We start from the raw sequence: 11,337 nt of genomic DNA on the forward strand, positions 1-11,337 counted from the left end.
GCCCATTTGAAAGTCTTAATATTTTTCCTTATTTGTAGCTGGGGGCTCACCAGCGTCTGGAATCCCATGTCATATGGTCTTGGGTGATTATTCAGTAGTGGGTACAGATTTGGTTTGAGTCCATGGGAGCCAAAGCAAAAGGGGAAACTGGTTATATACCTTTATTGGAGTGCCCAGTGGGGCTTAAAATATTTGAAACTGAAGAAGTTTCATTTCATTTTTAATTACTGGCCACTTTTTTTATTTGAAGAAAAGAAGGGATCAATTTGCTTCTGTAGTCAGCTTCCTTTGTTTGTGAGAAAATTATCAAGACGATTCTTTTATTTATACAAAAGTAAAGCAATACCCACCCATTGTTTTAAAATACCCTGTGAGATAGCCATTAACTCTGAAAGCGGTTAGGTTAAGCAATGTGTCTATAAAGAGAACTCGAGTGGCACCTGGGTGGCTCAGTTGGTTAAGCTAAGCCTGACATTGGCTTGGGTCATAATCTCCCCGCTCGTGGGCTCGAGCCCTGAGTCAGGCTCTGTGCTAAAATAAAAAAAAAAAAAGATATTTTCATTGTGAGAGAAAAAATTGCGGTAAGTCAAGGATCTCACTTGTGCTAACAAGTGTTTTTCGTAGTAGAGCTACAAATACAATCTAATTAATGAATGTATCAACTGTTTCTTCCTTCTTTTGAATCATTAACATTTATCCTAGCCTGTAGCAGGAAGAGTTTTTCGAAGCTGACATTCAGAAAAAGAAAAAAAAAAAAATCAACCTTGTGTTTTGATTTATTCCTCTACACTTTTCTTGTGTCTCGTCTCCCAAATTTACAAAGACTCAGGTTTGTGGTCAGCCTTATTAAGTGCATAAAGGGAAACAAGAATGTCGGGTGGGAGTGCGGGAAGAGAGAAACCGGTCTCAGGTGTGCAGGCTCAGGACACAAATTTAGACGAGTTGAGAAAATGGGGACTGCAAGCTGGAAAGTATTTCCTTTCCCTCCTAAATGATGAGTGGGCAGAGGAGGAGAAAGGAAGGGTGGTGCCATCTTGATTAGGAGAGGAAGGCGATCATGAGATGGGTTTGTAGGCATTGCCAGATGCTTGCCGATGACACCTGTGTCTCTCAGCATCAAGAGGCGGGGATGGTGTGATGTTGCACCCACAACATCGTGATTTCACTTTCTTCTTTCTGCTATATCTGTTTTAATTTGCTAGCCCCGTTTTAATGGTCAGGGGATGCATAAATGAGTATGGCAAGCTTGTAGCACCTGAAATGATACCTCATCAGATTGAAAATGGAAAGTCCTCAGTCACTGTTCAGAGAAAAATGTTTCTGGTTTATTTCTTGCAAAAGTTTCACCCCCTTAAGTAGATTCTGAATTTCGTCATTGTAACCATAATATATGAGAAGTTAACAAACCTAGTACTCCAATTTTATCAGTCAGAAAATGTCACCCAGAGAAATGACATGTAAGTGATTGTAAAAGACTGGAATTTCTCATAGAATTCTAATGGTTGATTCCTCTTATAGTGAAATTTCACACTGAGAACTAGGATCTGGGAGTGCCTGGGTGGCCCAGTCGGTTAAGTATCCAACTCTTGATTTCGGCTCAGGCCATGATCTCACAGTTTGTGTGATCGAGCCCCGCGTTGGGCTCTGCACTGACAGCACAGAGCCTGCTTCGGATTCTCTCTCCCTCGCTGTCTGCCCCTCTCCCATTCGTGGTCTTCCTCTCTCTCTCTCAAAGTAAATAAATAAAACAGAAAAAACAAAAAAAAAACAGAACTAGGATCTGAGTCCTAGCACAGATTTCCAGAGATCTTATGCCCAGAGCCTGAGAAAAGTCAGCCGTCACACGATACTCTTGCCTGTTCTTCATGTCCCTTACCTTCTCGGTATCAGTGACTTCAGTCACCTGTGTGATAACTACATGTAAGCCAAAAATGCAAAGTGCTCTCAAAAAATTCCAGTGTCACGAACGTCCTTGTGGAAATTATGACTTCTGACTCTTGCTTCTTGCCTTCATTTTTCTAAAATAAAGCATTTATCTATGTTCACAGACACTTAGACTACTGAGTGATTTGGCTGACAGCATTCTTAAATATTGCCAAATTTGAGTGGACAGAGGCAGAACAAGCCAGGAAAATTGAGGCTGGATAGAATTAGTATTAAAGGTGTCTCACTGTAGAGAACCATTTGAATGTCCCCAATGCCAGCTAAGAAATATCTAACTACAAACTAATCCCGTTTGCCTTGTAAGTTGTTTATACCTTTGAATATTGATTGATTATTCAATCAGTAATTTGATTGAATGGGTTAACCATTCATGAAAGATAGACCTGTCATAAGGAAAGACTGGGGAAAAGAGAATTACAGAGAAAAATGCTAGCAGTGTCTACATTAATCCTGTGAGAAGCACCATTTCAAAGGCAGCCAGTCAATCCTAACAGTGAAGTGTGTGGGTTTTGCCATCAAGCAGTCTTTTGGGGTCAGAAATTTGAACCTCATGTCTCTTAGCTGCTCCCTCAGTGTGACTTTGGGACATTCCATTGGCCCCTCTGGACCTCAGTATCATCATATGTAAAATGGGAATAATAATAGTCCCTATCACATAGGTCAGTTGTGATTAAATGAGATACCATACACTGTGTTGTGTTAGAATGGTACTTGGCACACAGTCAGCCCTTGATATCAGCGATGGTGATGATAATGATGTCCGTATAGCCATTTCAATGTCAAATATTGTTTACTAATAAATGTTATTTAAATGTCGCATGTAAAAACATCATGATTTAATAAATAATATTTGCTATCAATATTGATTTAATTTGGGGCACCTGGGTGGCTCAGTCGGTTAAGCGTCCAACTTCAGCTCAGGTCATGATCTCACGGTTCATGGGTTCGAGCCCCGCGTCAGGCTCTGTGCTGACAGCTCAGAGCCTGGAGCCTGTTTCGGATTCTGTGTCTCCCTCTCTCTCTGACCCTCCCCCATTCATGCTCTGCCTCTCTCTGTTTCAAAAATAAATAAACGTTAAAAAAATTAAAAATGTATATTGATTTAATTTTAATTTAATATTAAAGTCAATTTAATTCAAGTTTACTTTTTTAAATTATGCTCTCTTGAGGCCACTGGACTCTCTTGAGTCCTTCCCCTTCCCCACATTCCTTAGCAGATTTTGTGGAATCTGAGACTGAAACAGAACAAGGTTGCTATGGGCAAGTTGGGAGACCAAAAAAACCCACACCTACTGTGTCAGATAACCTTAAGGTGACCCCAATAGGTCACCTCCCTTGTCTAATCTCCTGTGACTTGCTTGTGACCAATAGAATATGGCCACAGACTATGCCCCTCCCATAACTAGAGAAAGAAGCCGTCTGGAGCCACAGAGAGAGACTCTCCCCTACAAGCCTTGAAGGAACAAACGTCTACACTGTGAACTGCCTACAGGGAAGACCACACGGCAGGAGACTGCAGGCGGCCCCCAGCTGGCAGCCAGTAGGAGGCAAGGGCCCTCAGTGGACAGGAATTGTGCCAACAACCTGAATGAGCTCGAGGCAGACTCTTTGCCCAAGCCTCCAAATAAAAACGCATTCTGGCCAACACCTTGATTAGAGCCTTGTGCGAGTGAACAGGAGATCCAGCTAAGCCGTGCCTGGACTCTGACCTATGGAAACTATGAGATAATAAGCGTGTGTTGTTTTAAGTTGCTAAATTTGTGGTAATTTGTCACACAGCAATAGAAAATAAATACACCAGACCTTAGCTTGAGTCTTGTTATAGGTTAAATTGTGTTCACCCCAAAGATGTTGAGGTCCTAAGTCCCAGTACCTGCGAATGTGACCTCACTTGGAAAGAGAGCCTTTGCAGATTATCTAGCTAAGATAAAGTCACTGGGGTGGGCTTTAATCCAATCTGACTGATGTCCTTTTAAGCAGGAGAAACACAAACACACCTACAGAGGGCAGCCACAGGGAGAAGGAATGCCTGAGTCTACCAGAAGCTACAGGGTAATGGCACGGAGCAGATTATCTTTCGCAGGCCTCAGAAGGAACCAACCCTACCAGCCCCTTGATTTTTGGCTTCTGTCCTGCAAAACTGAAAGACAAAACATTTCTGTTGTTTCAGCCACTCAGTTTGTGATACTTTGTGATGGCAGCCTGAGAAAATAATAGGTTTCAAAGGCAGGAAGCTGGGAAGGGCTGCTTTCCCATCACGGATGGGAAAAGACTAGGAAGGAGAATAGAATTCATCCATCCACCCATTCAGTAGACATGGAGCCTCTACGTTGCCGGCTGTTGTGCCACGTGGGCCCTGCGTGCTATGCAGTGGGGTTCTGAGATCAAAGCACAGCCACTACCCTCAAGATGCCCATCATCTAACGGGGAGGGTATAGAAAGCACAGTTCGGTTTGACATGTGCTAGAGCAGAATATGAACGTAGCTTTATGGTGCTTAATCCTATCTGGAAAGAGGGAGAAGGAAGGCTCCCTGGAAGAGGGACATAAAAGGGGAAAAGGAAGAAGAGGAAGAAAGAGGGTACTCTAAAGACAAGGAATCACACATAAACACATATGAAGACGTGAGAGAGCACAGACATTCCAAGTACCGCTCCCCAGGTCAGAGCAGAGAGTGCTTGTGGGCACAAAACCAACCGTGCTGCTATGTGCTGTGCCAAAGGATCTGAACTGCATCCTGCAAGTTTGGGGAGCCACGGACGAGCCTCACAGAAGTCAGAGTCGGGTGGGATTGTGACATAGAGTCCCGAACCATGACCGTGGCAGGGGGATGAAGAGGAGAAGGCCCCTTTGAGAGAGATGTGGGAGCCAGAATTGACGAAACTTGATGAGTTGTTGTGTTAGAGAAAGGAGGAAAAGAAAGGAGTCCAGAATGATTCCGCATTTCTCTTGCCGACCAGGCAGGTGCTGGTAACTTCCCTAACCCAAGGAATATGAGAAAGAGATGAAATTAGTTGCCACCCCAGTGACCACTGCCCTCCTCTTTGCTAAGAGAACCCCAGCTTTGTTCACCCTCCTCTAAGGGACCATGAATTCAAGGGAGGCTGGACCCCTTCCCAGTGCACAGGCAATAAATCTTGTTACACTTAGACCCACACTGTCCAATACAGTACCATTGGCCACATGGAGCTGTAGCTCACTTGGAATGTAGCTAACCCGAAGTGAGATGGTCTGTGAATGTAAAATATACACTCGATTTCAAAGACTTGGTATTTAAAACAATGTAATATAGGGGTGCCTGGGTGACTCAGTCGGTTAAGCGTCCGACTTCAGCTCAGGTCATGATCTCACGGTTCATGGGTTCGAGCCCCGCGTCAGGCTCCGTGCTGACAGCTCAGCCTGGAGCCTGTTTCGGATTCTGTGTCTCCCTCTCTCTGACCCTCCCCTGTTCATGCTCTGTCTCTTCCTGTCTCAAAAATAAATAAAATGTTAAAAAATTTTTTAAAAATTAAAAAAAAAAATAAAACAATGTAATATCAATAATATGTTGTATTGGGTAAATGTTGAAATAATATTTTAGATATGTTGGAGGGCAATATAAAATATAGCATTAGAATTAATATCACCTTTTCTTATTGTTGTTTAATTTTTTTTTTTTTTTTTTAGTATTTATTTATTTTTGACAGAGAGAGACAGAGTGCATGGGGGGGAGGAACAGAGAGAGAGAGAGAGGGAGACACAGGATCTGAAGCAGGCTTCAGGCTCTGAGCTGTCAGCACAGAACCCATGAACCTTGAGATCACGACCCGAACCGTAGTCGGACCCTTAACCGACTGAGCCACCCAGGCGGTCCTTCTTGTTGTTTTTAATGTGACTGACTGCTAGAAAGCTTAAAATTCTATATGTGACTCACATTATATTTCTACCAGACAGTGCAGGTTTAAGCCAATCATGGTGGTCTCATTCCCTCACCAGGTGAAGAATTGAAGATGGTATATGAATGTAATGCATTTATGATCAATGAAAACGGGGGGTGGGTGGTTGATGACAAGGCTTCTAGAAGGTTCTCCACTCTCTTCAGATGGAACATAAAACAGGGAGAAACATTCCTTTTTCTGCCATGGATGTTGATATCAGTGTGCTGCCTGGAACAATGGCAGCCATTTGGGGACCCTGAGGATAGCTGGCTTAAGTAAATAAATCAGAGTCTAAAGATAGAGAAAAACTATATCCTTGATGACATAAATGAGCCTCTCATTAACCCACAGAATTTTTATGTTAAAATTCTATTTTTTTATGTAAAATATATTGTTAAAGTCAAATTTAAATGGGTTTCCTGTTGTTTGTGGTCAAAAGCATTCCATCTAGTGACAACAGTGTCAGAGGCTGTTCTCTGTGTATGTTATCCCTCTTCTTCCTGTATATTCGAGTTTTTCCTCTGAAAAATAAGGAGAAAATCAGATTACTATTTGGATAGTTTTGTCTTACGTTTATTTATTTATTTTTGAGAGACACAGAGAGAGAAAGGGAGCGGAGGAGGGGCAGAGAGGGACAGAGAATCCAAAGCAGGCTCCGAGCCATCAGCGGGGAGCCCAGTGTGGAGCTCGATCCCACGAACTGCGAGATCGTGACCTGAGCCAATATCAAGAGTTGCACACCTAATCGACTGAGCCACTCAGGCATTCCTGGAAAATTCTTTTGTGTTCTATTTCACTATGCCATCATCTTTTGTGTCTGTGGCTGAAATGGTCTTGATGGGATAACACTTTTTCTGAGTAATACTCCACTTTTTTTTCTTTTTCCCTTTCTTTTTTTTTTTTTTTTTTTCCCCCGATATGTAAATAAGGAGTAGACCCAGGTCAGGCAATGGAGGATAGATTTGTTTCTGCAGTAATTCCGGTGCAGGTACCGTGAGCTCTGCACGTGGTGGGGAAGGAGCCACTTTTCTGGACAGCTGCCAGACTCCAGACCTTTCAGAACGTGGTAGCTATTGTCTCTGGAAGCAGCTTGATATGGTTTCAAAGAGAGGGGGGCTGTGATCACCACAGCCTGCTGCGTTTAGGGAACCAGTATTAAAAACCTAAATTTCACAGATCTCTTCTCTGGCACTTGATTATGTATCGATATGAAGATTTTAGTGTTCATGACTCTGACCCACCATGCCATCTCTTCAGCTGTCCTCCCCAAGGTCCAAATATAATAAGCACCCAACATCAGAAGGGGGAAACTGCTGGGAATTCTGGTCAGTGCCTGAAGCGAGTAAGAGAGACAAGGAAAAGAAAGAAAGTGTTTTAAACAGTTGTTGGCAGCAGAGACATTTGTGAGCGTGAAGCAGCAGAGAGAAAACCGAAGAGGTGTGGGGACGGAGCGGTGTGGAAGCTGAAAGGGACCTTTGAGCTTTCAGTTCAGCTCCTTCCCTTAAACATGAGGTAATGGGGCCCAGGGAGGTGCTCTTGGCTGCTTCCTTCTGCCTTCTACATGCACAGAATTCTGGCCACGACCCGTCCTCTAGGAAACATAGGGCTGTGGGCATGGGAGACACCGCAGCCCTGCCCTCCAGGGGCTGGTCCCGACACCAGCTGTGACAGAGTCAAGATCAAACCCATGTTAGGGCGATTTTGTTTTTGTTCTTACTTTGCTTTGTTTTGTTTTCCTAAGTCCCTGCCTCCCTCTATTCCAGATATGAATCAGCACTGGCTCTCAGACTACTTCTGCTTTATGTCTGTGCTGGTGGGGTTTGGTGACCATTAGATTAAGAAAATAAAGCAGTAAATTCTTGCTCATATGTTATTCTGGGGAAGCATGCTGTTACCCTGTCTCTCTTTCCCTCCTTCCTTTCTTCTTTCCTGTCTTCTTCTTTCCTTCCTTGCTTGTTTCCTTCCTTCCAATATACATTATTTCCTTGAGCAGATTTATTTACCATTTTTACCGTATTTACTATTCTTCCTAACCTTGGGAATGACCAAGAAACATCTTGGTTGGAATCATGAATCCAAACAGAACTACCACAAGCATAAAAGTCAAGGGACAAGTGCCATCCACTGACCCTTCTCACACTCCTGTCGGGAATTTTTACTTCAAATACAGCTATTCTCTGGAGACATAACAAAACTAGACAAGTTTGCATCTTGTGTCTGTTCCTGGAGCCTGGGAGGGTAGATTGAAGTCAGAAGAGCAGAAGGGAAGGAAGACCCAATACATTTGGAAGGACATCCGAAAAAGATGAGCCAAGAAGAAGGTCGGCTCTGGTGGAGGACGCCTTCCCTACCCTTAGAATCCAAAGCCCCCCCTCCCAGCCTCAGCCCCAGGCAGCAACAAAAGGCGGGTCTAGAACTCACTGAAAACCTGTCCTGCACACCAGCAGAAGAGCAGGATCCGGAGGGCTGACTGAGCAGGGCAGGGACCGGGCCAGTGAATAAGGGAGAATGGAAAGGATAAAGGCGACAGGGAAGGAGAGAGAAAGGGTTTTCTCTTGAGAAGCTGCAGGGAATCCTCTGGATCCTCTGTGCCTCCCTCACCATGTGGCTCTCCAGCAAGGTTCTCCAACATGTTCCAAAGCCATCAGCCCCTCCCCCACCCTCGTCCAGTGCACCACCATCAGGCAGGAGGGCAGAGCCTCCTAGAAGGCCTCTGAGCCTCCACCCCTTCCTGCTTAAAATGCGTTCTCCCTGGAGCAGCTAGAGGGACCATTTAAAACCAAAAATCAGATTGTGAGGTCACAATTCCGCAGCCCCAGCAGTGCTCCGGGGGCATCCAGCCCAAGTTCCTCCCTAACTTTCTCCATTACCACTAGCTCCCTCCCTCACCCATCCAGTCCTTGCTGGCCTTCTTTCGGGTCTTTGCAGATCCAGTTGCATTCTCCCCTGAAGGCCTCTCCGCTTGCTCATCCCTCCTGCCTGGAACACCATCCCTTCAGCACCTGCCATGGCTCTCTCCTCCTCATCCTTTGAGCCTCAGCTCAGTCAGTGCTCCCAGGGGTCCTTCTCTGACCACCAGCCTCACTCTTCATTATGCGCTCCATCATCACCACCTGAAGTTATCCTGCTGATTCTTTTCTTTCTTTCTTTTGTAATACCTATTTTTTTGGTCTGTTTTTCCAACAAGGTTAAAACTATCTTGTCTGGGGCTGTCCCTTCTGCCTAGAACAGAGCCTGGCACAGAATAAATGCTCCATAAGGGCTTGTTGAATGAATCAGTGAGTGGATGAAGAGATGTGGGGTGGTCTCAAAAATCCAGAAGGGACACCCCAGGCTAGGGTCGCCTAGATTTTGTAAATACAAACCCAAAGAGCCCCTGTACATTTGAATTCCAGATAAATAATGAATGCATGTAATACTAAATGAGTAGATGTCCCAGATATCGCACGCGTTCACTGTTTATCTGAAATCCAAATGTAATTGGGGGCCCTATATTGTACGTGGCAGCTGCTCACCAGAGCCATCGAAGGGCTCATGAGAATGGAGTGGAACAAAGTAGACCCTCTCAACTCTCTTCCTTGTAGACCCTCATGTGTTATAATAGGCATGAAGTGATGTTCAACGCTGTTTTGTTCTTTCTTCTGGACTGTGTGTGTGTGTGCTATTTGGCTAATAGTAAGGTGGTTTTGGTAATGGATTTACCACCAAACCCTCCCACCCTAAAGGGTACAGGACAGAATATGGAGCACTGAACGAAAGAGCTACAGAGCAGATACCGCCACAGGAAGTTGTGGCTTCTTTCATGTTGACACAACAACCCCAGGCACATCTTCTCCTAGAGGAGGGCTGTCCTTGCTGGAATTCTTTCTCTTCTCACAGAGAAAAGGAGTTCTGAGGTCATTTTTTTTTTTTTTTTTTGCAAAAATGGAATAATTCAACAAATCAAATGTTTTCTTGGATTTTGTGATTAAAAGAAAAGCTCACATTTCTCTCAGAAACATTTCAGTTCTTTTAGTCTCAAAAATACCAAACTTTATGAGGAAACCAAATTATGTACATTCCAGTATTATCCTCTTGTGTCCATAAAATGGTTTCAGATGTGGAAAGTGCATTTAAAAACTTGCATATATTTCAATTTCCTCCAAAAGTTCCTGTCCAAAGAATGACTTTCGCCCTCATGGCTTCAAAATGGCTAGAAATCGTGTGGATCAGAAGGGGCCGGGTTGCATGACCTCCAGGAGGCTGTGGAAAGGCCCTCAGGGTAAAAGGACAAGAGACATTTTTGCATATAAAACAGGTTGGGTCAAGTCCCTTAACACGTTAAAGCAAAGCAAAGCCTGAGATGCTCTGCCTTGCACTGTTTAAAGGGTTACAATACATTCAGTTCACTCCTAGAGCCAAGAGCACTTAATCTGGGGCAGCCCAGAGTTTTTGTGTGTCTTAACAAATCTCACCCAACTTGGGCCCCTGGGTGGCTCCGTTGATTAAGCATCCAACTCTTGGTTTTGGCTCAGATCATGACCTCACGGTCCTAACAGCGAGCCCTGCATGGGGCTCTTGCACTAAGTGTGAAGCCTGCTTGGGTTCTCTCCTTCTCTCTCTGCTCCTTCCCTGCTCATGGTCTCTCTCCAAAAAAAACAAACAAACAACAACAACAAAAAAAAAACAAAAAAAACCTCACATAACTGAAAAATACCTTTACTTCATGAAAAATAGAATATTGTTAAATATATACCGGTGGGGGCGCCTGGGTGGCGCAGTCGGTTAAGCGTCCGACTTCAGCCAGGTCATGATCTGGCGGTCCGTGAGTTCGAGCCCCGCGTCGGGCTCTGGGCTGATGGCTCAGAGCCTGGAGCCTATTTCCGATTCTGTGTCTCCCTCTCTCTCTGCCCCTCCCCCGTTCATGCTCTGTCTCTCTCTGTCCCAAAAATAAATAAACGTTGAAAAAAAAATTAAAAAAAAAAAATATATATATATATATACCGGTGGGTGTTTTGTTTTGATTTGGTTTGGGGGCCAATAAGGCAGCTAAGTAACAAGTGTTCCTTGGACTGACGCAGCCATTGCCAAGGCCTTCAGAATAACGGGTACATTTTATCTCATATACTTCACAGTAATTTTTGCTTTTAGTATTGACATCCCCTCCTTGCAACTTTGTGGATGGGGCAGATGCCTGATAAATTTAGCGAGCTGCAATAAATTCAAAGCAAAGTGATCTAGCAATAAGTTCCTCCTCCCCACAATCACCTGTTAGATGGAAGCCAATTCAGTATTTTAGTTCAGCTGGAAATTGAGGGAGATACAAAGGTGATGGCCCTCATTCTGTTTACCCATTGACCATATCAAACATCTGCCCTGTCTCCATGAACATCATTATGCATTTCATATTCGTTTTTCTTAACACACCCCATTTCTAAAAGAATCTATGGTGGTTGTAACACAATGAAAATATATAGACCTTTTTAATGTAAGTATAT

The sequence above is a fragment of the Felis catus genome, chromosome A2 (genome assembly GCF_018350175.1).
Source record: "Felis catus isolate Fca126 chromosome A2, F.catus_Fca126_mat1.0, whole genome shotgun sequence".
Taxonomy (NCBI): domain Eukaryota; kingdom Metazoa; phylum Chordata; class Mammalia; order Carnivora; family Felidae; genus Felis; species Felis catus.